This window comes from Neomonachus schauinslandi, chromosome 4, assembly GCF_002201575.2.
Source record: "Neomonachus schauinslandi chromosome 4, ASM220157v2, whole genome shotgun sequence".
Classification (NCBI taxonomy): domain Eukaryota; kingdom Metazoa; phylum Chordata; class Mammalia; order Carnivora; family Phocidae; genus Neomonachus; species Neomonachus schauinslandi.
Window position 1 is genome coordinate 98699193 of NC_058406.1, and position 11313 is coordinate 98710505.

Consider the following 11313-nt stretch of genomic DNA (forward strand, 5'->3'; position numbering starts at 1 on the left):
GATAGATAATACCAAGCATTGGTGAGAATTTGGAGCAACAGTTTCATACAGTTTCGGTGAGAATGTAAAATAGCACAATCAATTTGGAAAGCAAGCAATGTCTTATAAAGGTAAATATACCCATACACTATGGTCTGACAACTCCTACAAGATAGCTTTTTCCAAGAGAAATAAGAAACTATGCCTATAAAATGATGTGCATAGGATATTCATAGTAGCTTTATCATAATAGCCTGAAACTGAAAACAACCCAAATAGCCATCAACTAGTGTGTGGTAAACAAGCAGTATGATGCAGCAGTAAAACATAAACTACTGATAAACACTACAACACCAATCAATCCAGGAATTGAATACAAAAAAACAAACACCAAAGAATTCATAGTTTACAACTGAATTTATATGAAGTTTTAAAATAGGCAAAACTAAGCCAAGATATACAGATTAGATCACTAGCTATATCTTGGGCTGGGAATAAAAGGGTACTAATTGCAAATGGGAATGATAAAGCTTTCTACAATGATGAACGTGTTCTACATCCTGACTGAAGTGGTGATTTATATTTTTGTGTACATTGAGTGTGTACATTTGTCAAAACTTTTTGAACCGCACACTTATAGTTTTGTATTTTATTGTATATAAATTATATTTTAAAAACAAAAATAGAAACAATATTAAAAAGAATGGTTAAGTAGGAAGAAAATGTACCAACCTACATATATACACATGAGAAATATGTACATGTATATACATATATATGAAAAATATATATATATATGTATTATAGTGTTCCATTTAAAAGCATAACAAATTTTTAATCTCTGACATGATGAATACTTTGTAAAAGTTATGTAAGAATTAGATAAGGACACAAAAGGAAAAAAAGTATTGATATAATAAAAAAAAAATATTGATCCAAGAAGACTAACATCTTATCACTGGAAGCTCCAAAAAATAATAGTAAAAATGCTAGGAGACTAGATTGTGGAGAATTATCAAAGATATAATAATAATACTCTCAGTAGTAGACTGCAGTTTCCAGTAAAAGACACAGTGAATGTCATACAAAATTAATGAAACAGATCTACACTAAGGTGACACTGTAAAACACTAGGACAAAGAAATGATTTCTAAAGTCTTCAAGGGAAAGATAAATAAGTTCTGTAAAAAAGATCAATAATCAGGATAGCATCAGAATTTTCTAAAGCCATGCTGGAAAACAAAAAAAATGGGCAAAAGCTTTAGCATTCTGCAAAGAAATAATTCCCATCCTAAAATTCTAAACCAAGACAAACTTTTTTTCCCAAGATTTTATTTAAATTCAAGTTAGTTAACATATGGTGTATTATTAGTTTCAGGGGTAGAATTTACTGGTTCATCAGTTGCATATAACACCCAGTGCTCATTACATCAAGTGCCCTCCTTAATACCCATCACCCATTTACCCCACCCACCCAAACACCACTCCTTCAGCAGCCCTCAGTTTGTTTCCTAGAGTTAAGTCTCTTATCGTTTGCCTCCCTCTCTGTTTTTATCTTATTTTTCCTTCCTTTCCACTATGTTCATCTGTTTTGTTTCTTAAATTCCACATATGAGTGAAATCATATGGTATTTGTCTTTCTCTGACTGACTTATTTCACTTAGCATAATACCCTCTAGTTCCATCCAAGAAAGAAAAATTTCATTCTTTTTGATGGCGAGTAATATGAATAAATACATATATATTTATTGTATTATATGTAAGTTATATATAAATATAATAATAAAAACAAATTTATATATAAATATATAAATAATATATATAAATAATATATATAAAGTAAATTTTTATATGAATATAAAAATAAATTTATATAAATATAAAAATAAATTTATATAAATATAAAAATAAATTTATATATGAATATAAATATAAATTATATATTTATATAAAAATAAATACATATATAATATAAATACCTGTAAATATAAATATAATTTAATTAAATATATGTATTTATTTATATATACTTATAAATATAAGTACTTATTATATATTCTTTTATATTATTTATAAATATACTTACATTATTATTTACTTATATGTATTTATTTATATGTTATATATTTATTATATTTATATATCATATATAAATATAAATTGTATATTCATGTGATTTATATTAAAAATATATATGTATCTCACCTCTTCTTTATCCATTCATCAGTCAATGGACATTTGAGCTATTTCCATATTGGGCTATTGTGGATAGTGCTGCTGTAAACACTGGGGTGCATATGTGCCTTAGAATCGGTATTTTTGTATCCTTTGGATAAATACCTAGTAGTGCAATTGCTGTAGGGTAGTTCTATTTTTAACTTTTTGAGGAACCCCCATACTGTTTTCCACAGTGGCTGCACCAGTTTGCATTCCCACCAACAATGCAAAAGAGAGTTTCCCTTTCTCTGTATCCTCCCCAACATCTCGTTTCCTGTGTTGCTAATTTTAGCCATTCTGACAGGTGTGAGGTAGTAAGTATCTCATTGCACTTTTAATTTGTATTTCCCTATTGATGAGTCATGTTGAGCATTTTCTCATGTGTCTGTTAGCCATTTATATGTCTTCTTTGGAGAAATGTCTGTTCATGTCTTCTGCCCATTTCTTAACTGAACTTTTTATTTTGGGGGTGTTGAGTTTGATAAGTTCTTTATAGATTTTGGATATTAACCCTTTATCCAATATATCAGCTGCAAATATCTTCTCCCATTTCATTAGTTGCTTTTTAGTTTTGTTGATTGTTTCCTTTGCTGTGCATAAGTTTTTTTATCTTGATGAAGTCCCAATAGTTCATTTTTGCTTTTGTTTGCCTTGCCTTTGGAGACATATTTAATAAGAAGTTGCTGTGGCCAAGGTTAAAGAGGTTGCTCCCTGTGTTCTCCTCTAGGATTTTGATGGATTCCTGTCTCACATTTAGGTCTTTCATCCATTTTGTATTTATTTTTGTGTCTGGTGTAAGAAAATAGTCCAGTTTTATTCTTCTGCATGTTGCTGTCCAATTTTCCCAACACCATTTGTTGAAAAGACTGTCTTTTTTCCACTGGATATTCTTTCCTGCTTTGTCAAAGATTAGTTGACCATAGAGTTGTAGATCCATTTCTGGGTTCTTTATTCTGTTCCATTGATCTATGTCTTTTTTTTTGTGGCAGTACCCTACTGTCTTGATGATTATAGCTTTGTAATACAACTTGAAGTTTGGGTGTGATGCCTCCAGCTTTGGTTTTCTTTTTCAACATTACTATTTGGGAGTCTTTTCTGGTTCTATATAAATTTTGGAATTGTTTGTTCTAGCCCTGTGAAAAATGCTGGTGCTTTTTTGATAGGGATTGTACTAAATATGTAGATTGCTTTGGGTAGTACAGACATTTTAACAATATCTCTTCTTCCCATCCATGAGCATGAAATGTTTTTCCACTTTTTTGGGTCTTCCTCAATTTCTTTCCTAAGTGTTCTACAGTTTTCAGAGTACAAATCTTTTACCTCTTTGGTTACTAAACCAAGACAAACTTTAAATCTAATGTTAAGGTAAAATACATTTTCAGCCTCACAAGTTGTCAAAAATTTTACCTACCATGGCTCCCTTTTTTTGAAACAGATTACATGATATCCTTCAATAAAATGAAAGGGAAAGCCAAAAAAAAGAAAAGAAAACATGGGACCCAGGAAACAAAATCCAACACATGAGATGAGAGAGGTGAAGATTAATAACAAAAGCAAGTCTGCAGGCAAAATCTTGCTGCACTCCTGCAATCCACCAACCCATGCTAAAGCAGAGGGCAGATAACCCCAAGAGGAAGTTGTCAAAAAAAAAAAGAATGATGCAATGCATTTGACCATTCTGACAGGACTTGTAGAACTCTTTTGGAGTTTCCAGGAAGAATTAGAGATTGTGTATGGAACACAACCAAAAGGGGTTGGTGAGGGGAAAGAACAAAGACAATTACTGATTCCAAGAAAAACAAAATATTGTGCAACAAAGGTAAAAGTAAATTGTGGCATACTCTATGAATTTAACTGCAAATAGCATCTACATAGTAATTAATAATATGAATAATTAATGTTCACTTAATTAAAATAAGATATAAATGTTTGGGAAAGATTAGAAGAAAAGGCATGGAAAATAAGTGTGTGTGCAATTAGGATGGGAGGAAAGCTATTATGAAAAAAAAGAGATAAATCCTACATGCCATAGTAGAAAGCAAGATATAGTGCTTAACCTATAAAGTCAAATAACTATATAGGCAATATTTAGCCATACGGAAGCAAGTGCCCAAAGAATCAGCTTATTTAGTTAAAATGGTTACCTCTGGAGTGATAAAAATGAGAAAAAGTGGGAGCTTCTCTTTTGCTCCCTTTGCTCGTTGAAACTATGTAGATATATATTTTAACAAAAACATAATCTAAATTAAAATAAAAATAAAGAGCTAAGCAAAAAATTATTACATTCAGAAAAATAAAAATTGTACAATAAGGGAAACTGGTCATAATATGTCAGTCCCCTGTAAAAAATATGTAATCATATTCTAAATGTTGATTGTTAATTTATTAAAAAGCCTGATAAAAACCACATCAGTTCATGTGAAAAGAGAAAGATTTACTTATGCATTTCCCCCATAAGACTGCAAGACCTGAGGTGTGCTTTCCCAGGGTATGGACACGGGTTACAAGTAGTATTAGAATAATGGGGAAAAGAGAAAAATAAAGGCTCCATTACAGCACTATTTAGCAAAAAATATGATAGACTATATTATGAGATCACAATGAAGTCCCATCTAAATTATGTTGGAAAGTCAGTAAAATATTCTGGAAAAGACCTCTGACCTCTTGAGATCATGTTAATAAGGTTTAAAATAAAGAGAGATGGGAACTACAGACAGAGAGTAGCACGTAGAAAGGGGAAGAAAAATGGAATGTAGTTTGAGGTGTTTTAGGAACTACCATTAGTTTGTAATAGCTACTGCAAAATGTGTCTGCTACTTTTGCCATTAAGCATCTTTGCCACAAGCATTTTCATCACAAACATTTTTGCCACATAACTAATAGCCTATAAGGAAATTTTGCCATAAAAATAAAAGAGGGACTTTCATTAAGAACATAATGAAACATGAAAAATTAATAACAAAATTAAAAGATTTTATTATGGGATATAAAATATCTGAATACATTCAAAATTATATTGTAGATTCATGTAACAGATTTTATTTTGTGGATTTTACCAAAGCATTGTTTTCAAAGTTTTTCATTGACAGTATTACACATATTTTTTTGCTTGTTGATTTGTCTCCTTTGGCATCACACTTTTTCTTTTTTTTCATTAAATGTTTTTCTTTTGTTAAGAGAGGTGTCAGTTTCCAAAATGCATATTTATAACTGAGCTTTGTATTGCACTGTGAAAGCCTTCTACACTGTTGTTCTTGATGCACTGTCACGTGTCCACTGATAGATGTTCTAAAGCTCTATGGGAAATGTGGGTTCAAAACTCTGCACTACTGTATAGACCATGGTGAGAGCTAAGGTCTATATAATATATAAAACATCTGTGTTCAGTGGACATGAGTTTTCAATTCAATTTGGATAAATACCAAGGAGTATGACTGCTGGATCATATGGTAAGGGTATGTTTAGTTTTGTAAAAATCTGCCAAATTGGGGTTGGGGGGAGTGCAGTTCAAGATGGCAGCAATAAGAAGACCCTGCACTCACCTCCTTCCACAGACCAAATCTACAGCTACATACAGAACAATTCTGAAAAGGACATGAGAACTAGCTGAATAGCTCTTCCACATCAAAGACATTAAGCCACATCAAACCAGGTAAGAGAGACAAAGATACAGTCCCACCAAACCCCACTTCCAATGCAGTGGAATAAGATTCCATCCTTATGGAAGCAGGAAGGATGTAACAAATATGGAGTGTATCCCTGAAGAACAAGGGGTTTGAGGCCCACATCACTTCCCATCCTTGGAACCTGCACTGATAATATGAGACCCTAAAACACCTGGCTTTAAAACCAATGGGTCTTATGTCCAGGAGATGCAAAAGGCTGTAGGAAACTGACTCTGAACTTAAAGAGCTCATATAGAGGCAACCCACAGAATGGGAGAAGATATTTGCAAATGACACTACAGATAAAGGGCTGGTATCCAAGATCTATAAAGAACTTCTCAAACTCAACACCCAAAAAACAAATAATCAAGTCAAAAAATGGGCAGAAGACATGAACAGACACTTCTCTGAAGAAGGCATACAAATGGCTAACAGACACATGAAAAGACGTTCATCATCATTAACCATCAGGGAAATTCAAATCAAAACCACATTGAGGTACCACATTACACTAGTTAGAATGGCAAAAATGGACAGGGAAAGAAACAACAAATGTTGGAGAGGTTGTGGAGAAAAGGGAACCCTCTTACACTGTTGGTGGGAATGCAAGTTGGTGCAGCCACTTTGGAAAACAGTGTGGATGTGCCTCAAAAAGTTGAAAATAGAGCTACCCTATGACCCAGCAATTGCACTCCTGGGTATTTACCCCAAAGACACAGATGTAGTGAAAAGGGCCATATGCGTGGGAAACAGAATGCCATAACGGCCACTGGTACATGTTCACTCAGACTCCGAGATCTCTGAGAAAACTCAAGATTGCAGGGTTAAAAATAACCTGAAAGGATCAGAGTGAAATGCCCTTGGGACGTGTGTGGTCAGTTCTAAAGTACACAGCAGAAGATGTTTTGTAGGTAGGAAGCCAGCTGTAAACAGCACACTGTGCACTCCCCTCTTTGTTCCCTTGTCCTGTAAACAGCACACTGGGCACTCCCCTCTTTGTTCCTTTATTCTGTTTTAAAGATTCTTACGTGCTTGACTAATCCTGGGTACGTGGAGGAATGTGCCTTACTACGCCCCTGCTGTAAATCATTATAGATCTATATCACTGTAGAAGGTATATAAGAGTATGGAAAATAAACCTCGGCACCTCGGGATGTTCGCTCGGGGTCCCCTGTGCCTCGCTTTACTGTCGTCTCTTTTTCTCAGTTCCTTCACTGCCCCAGGTCCACGACTCTCAGAGGTCAACAATATGCACCCCAATGTTCATAGCAGCAATGTCCACAATAGCCAAACTATGGAAAGAGCTGAGATGCCCTTCAACAGATGCATGGATAAAGAAGATGTGGTCCATATATACAATGGAACATTAGCCATCGGAAAGGATGAATACCCAACTTTTACATCAACATGGATGGGACTGGAGGAGATTATGCTAAGTGAAATAAGTCAAGCAGAGAAAGTCAATTATCATATGGTTTCACTTATTTGTGGACCATAAGGAATAGCATGGAGGACATTAATAAGGAGAAGGAAGGGAAAAATGAAGGGGGGGGAATCAGAGGGAGAGATGAACCATGAGAGACTATGGACTCCAAGAAACAAACTGAGGGTTTTAGAGAGGAGGGGGATGGGGGGATTTAATGCCCATCTTTTTCAAACTCTTATAAAAAAAAAATCAAAGAGGAAGGAGTACTTCCAAATATATTTTACAAGGCCAACATTACCATGATATCAAAATCAGACAAGCACATCACAATAAAAAAAGAAAAATTATAGGCCAATATCCCTGATGAACATAGATGCAAAAATCTTCAACAAAATTTTAGCAACTAAATTCAACAATACATTAAAAAGATCACATTCCATGATCAAGTCAGATTTATTCCAGGGAATAAATTTATGTTTCAACATCCACAAATCAATCAACATCCTACACTACATTAACAAAATGAAGATAAAAATCATATGATCTTTCAATAGGTACTGTAAAAGCATTTGACAAAATTCAATATCCACTTATGATTAAGCTCTCACAAAGTAGGTAAAGAAGAAATGTACCTCAACATAATAAAGACCATATATGACAAGCCAAAAGCTAACACTATATTCCTTGGGAAAAAGCTGAAAGCTTTTCCTCTAAGATCAGGAACAAAACAAGGATGCTCACACTCACCACTTAACATAGTATTGGAAGTTGTAGCCAGAGCAATTAAGCAAGAAAAAGAAATAAAATGCATAAAAATTTAAAAGGAAGAAGTAAAATTGTCACTATTTGGGGATTACATCACTTCATACATAGAAAACCCTAAAGACACCACCAAAAAAACATTAGAACTAATAAACTCAGTAAAGCTGCAGGATACAAAATCAACATACAAAAATCGGTCATGTTTTTATATACTAACGACAAAATATCAAAATGATAAGTTAAGAAAAAATCCTATTTACAATTTCATCAAAAAGAACAAAATATCTAGGAAAAAATTTAACCAAGGAGGTGAAATACCTGTACACAGAAAACTACAAGGCATTTATGAAAGAAATTGAAGAAGACATAAACAAATGGAAAGACATTCTGTGCTCATGGATTAGAAGAATTAATATTGTTAAAATGTCCATACCCAAAGCAATTTATAGATTCAATGCCATCCCTATCAAAATTGCAATGGCATTTTTCACAGAAATATAACAAACAACCCTAAAATGTATATAGAACCACAAAAGATCCCAAATAACCAGAGCAATCTTCAGGAAAAAAAAAAAGAACAAAGCTGGAGGTATCATACACCCTGATTTCAAACTATATTACAAAGCTATAGTAATGAAAATGGTACAGTATTGGCATAAATAACAGACAAGTGTATCAATGGAACAGAATCGAGAACACAGAAATAAACCCATGCATAAATGGTGAATTAATTTATGACAAAAGAGGCAAGAATACACAATGGGAAAAGAATAAGTCTCTTAATAAATATGGTATTGAGGAAACTGGACAGCCACACGCAAAAAATTGAAACTGGACTACTATCTTACACCACATATAAAAACTAATGCAAAATGGATTAAAGACTTGAATATAAGACCAGAAACAATTAGACTCCTAAAAGAAAACAGGTGGTAAGTTCCTTGACATCATTCTTGGCGATATCACCACTTTTTTGGATCTGACTCCAAAAGCAATGGCAACAAAAGCAAAAATAAATAAATGGGACTACATCAAACTAAAAAGCTCTGTACAGAAAAGAAAACAATCAGCAAAATAAAAAGGCAACCTACTGAATGGGAAAAGATATTTGCAAATCATATATCCAATAAAAGGTTAATATCCAAAATATATGAAGAACACCTATGACTCAATAACCAAAAAACCAAACAATCCAATTACAATGGGCAAAGGATCTGAATAGACATTTTTCCAAAGAAGACACACAGATAGCCAATAGGTACATGATAATATTGGTTTCAGAAGTAGAATTTAGGGATTCATCACTTACGTATAACACCCAGTACCCATCATAACAAGTGCCGTCCTTAGTACCCATCATCCATTTAACCTATCCCCTCACCTACCTCCCTTCCAGCAACCCTCAGTTCGTTCTCTATCATTGAAGTCTCTTATGGTTTGCTTCCCTCTCTCTTAAAAAGTACTGGGTGATGGGCATTAAGAAGGGCATGTGATATGATAAGCACTGGGTGTTATATGCAGCTAATGAATCATTGAACTCTACACCAAAAACTAATGATGTACTATATGTTGGCTAATTGAATTTAAATTTAAAAAAAAAAAAGAAAGAAATCTTCATTCCAAAAAAAAAAGAACTGCTGATTTTTCAGTTCCTTCAGCTTTTTACTTGTTAGGACAGAGTGAAAACCTTGATTCCTTACCTCTCTCCTGGATTTTATGTCACTCAATGATGACCTCATTCTGCCTGTCTTTCTTGGAGTAGTTATTTTCTTGTATCAACGTATTTTATATCAATTAGAAAGCACTTTTTTTGCAGTTTTATACCTTTATTTGACAATCAGCGGTTAGTTCTCATCCACATTAACTATCTGTAGATTTTTGAAAGTGGTGACAGGTACATAGGTAACAAATTTATAGAGCTTGTTTGGTGAATCTTCATCCTCGTTACATTTTCTGGACAACCACACACGGACACAGTATGGAACGAACATTCCTTATTCCTTTGGCCCAGAGAGTTTTATTGAGCCTGGTGTCAATGCACACATCTGGAGTTGCCATCTCCTTCATGGCAAATTTCCAGATCTCTTTGAGTGTCCAAGGGGCACACTTCTTGAAACCCATTCCATGGATGCACTTGTGACCGTTGATGATGCATTCTCTGGTCACTACCTCATTGATAACAGAATGATCCTTCTTCTTGTCACCCTTCTTTGTGGAAGCCATGCTGCTGGGCCCTGGTTGGAAAGCTGGAAAGCAATTTTAGTCTTTGTCATTATCTACTTACAGCCTTTAAAGATAAAATCTCCATCTTACAGCCAAATGGATCTGTTAAATCCAGGAATTCCAAAAAACCATGCCTTACCAGTGTGCCCATGGGAAGGGCTCTGATGTACTAACAGCCCAGAAGTGGCTTTTCTCTTCTTCTGAGTTTCTTTGGGCTGAGGTGTAGCTGTCAGTACAATTACAGACAGCCCTTAATTTTGGTGAGCATGATCTTCTGACATAGTGAAGTTACTGTCTATGTTAACTTTACCTATCAGATTCAAATATTCTACCTGGTTGCAGTATACAATGGGTTCTGTTCTTTTTTTTCCCAATGGGTTTTTGTTCTATTTTTACATATGCAAAACCAAAAAAAAGAAGAAAAACAAGAAGAAGATCAGCTTGTTTGGGGGGCCTCTCCATGAAGTCTTTGTGTGAGCTACTTTGGGCTTTCTCAGAACACACTGGCTTATTTGAAGGCTGAGCATCCAAAGTTTAGTGCAAAAGTAATATCAAACTCTAGATTAACCTATGTGCAAGATAAGAAAGCTTATCGCGTCTAACCATGAACATACCTAGGAGAAAAAGTTTTTAAAGGTGTAAGTCTGGGGACATTGTATCAACTGTTGTTGCATCTTCCTACAAAGACCTGGGTCATTCACTGCAGTCAGACACACACTAATTTTTAAGTGTAAGGAAGAAAACACAGTGATATATAAAAAGAAAACTAGAAAACAAGTGGGTTTAACAGATTAGGAAAACATCCCTGATCCTTTCAGTACTGGGTATGTGACTCTGTACAGGGCTCTCAACTTTGGGGAGCCTCAGTTCCTATCTGTGAAACAAGAGTCTGCTTCGATTATCCTTAAATTAGTCCCTGACTAGGTCCCGTTGGCAGAGTCAAGAGCGCTAGCACATGAAACTATGTTTATTAGGACAGTAGGGATGGCCCTAGACTGGATCCAGAAGACTGGAAACACCATTATCAAGTGTGTGAGGTCA

The 11313-nt window shown here is 34.4% G+C and overlaps 1 pseudogene; it reads right to left on the reverse strand.

Annotated features, from left to right (window-relative positions):
• Window positions 1–9893: 9893 nt before the first annotated feature.
• LOC110580550 lies at window positions 9894–10272 on the reverse strand (annotated as a pseudogene).
• Window positions 10273–11313: the final 1041 nt, after the last annotated feature.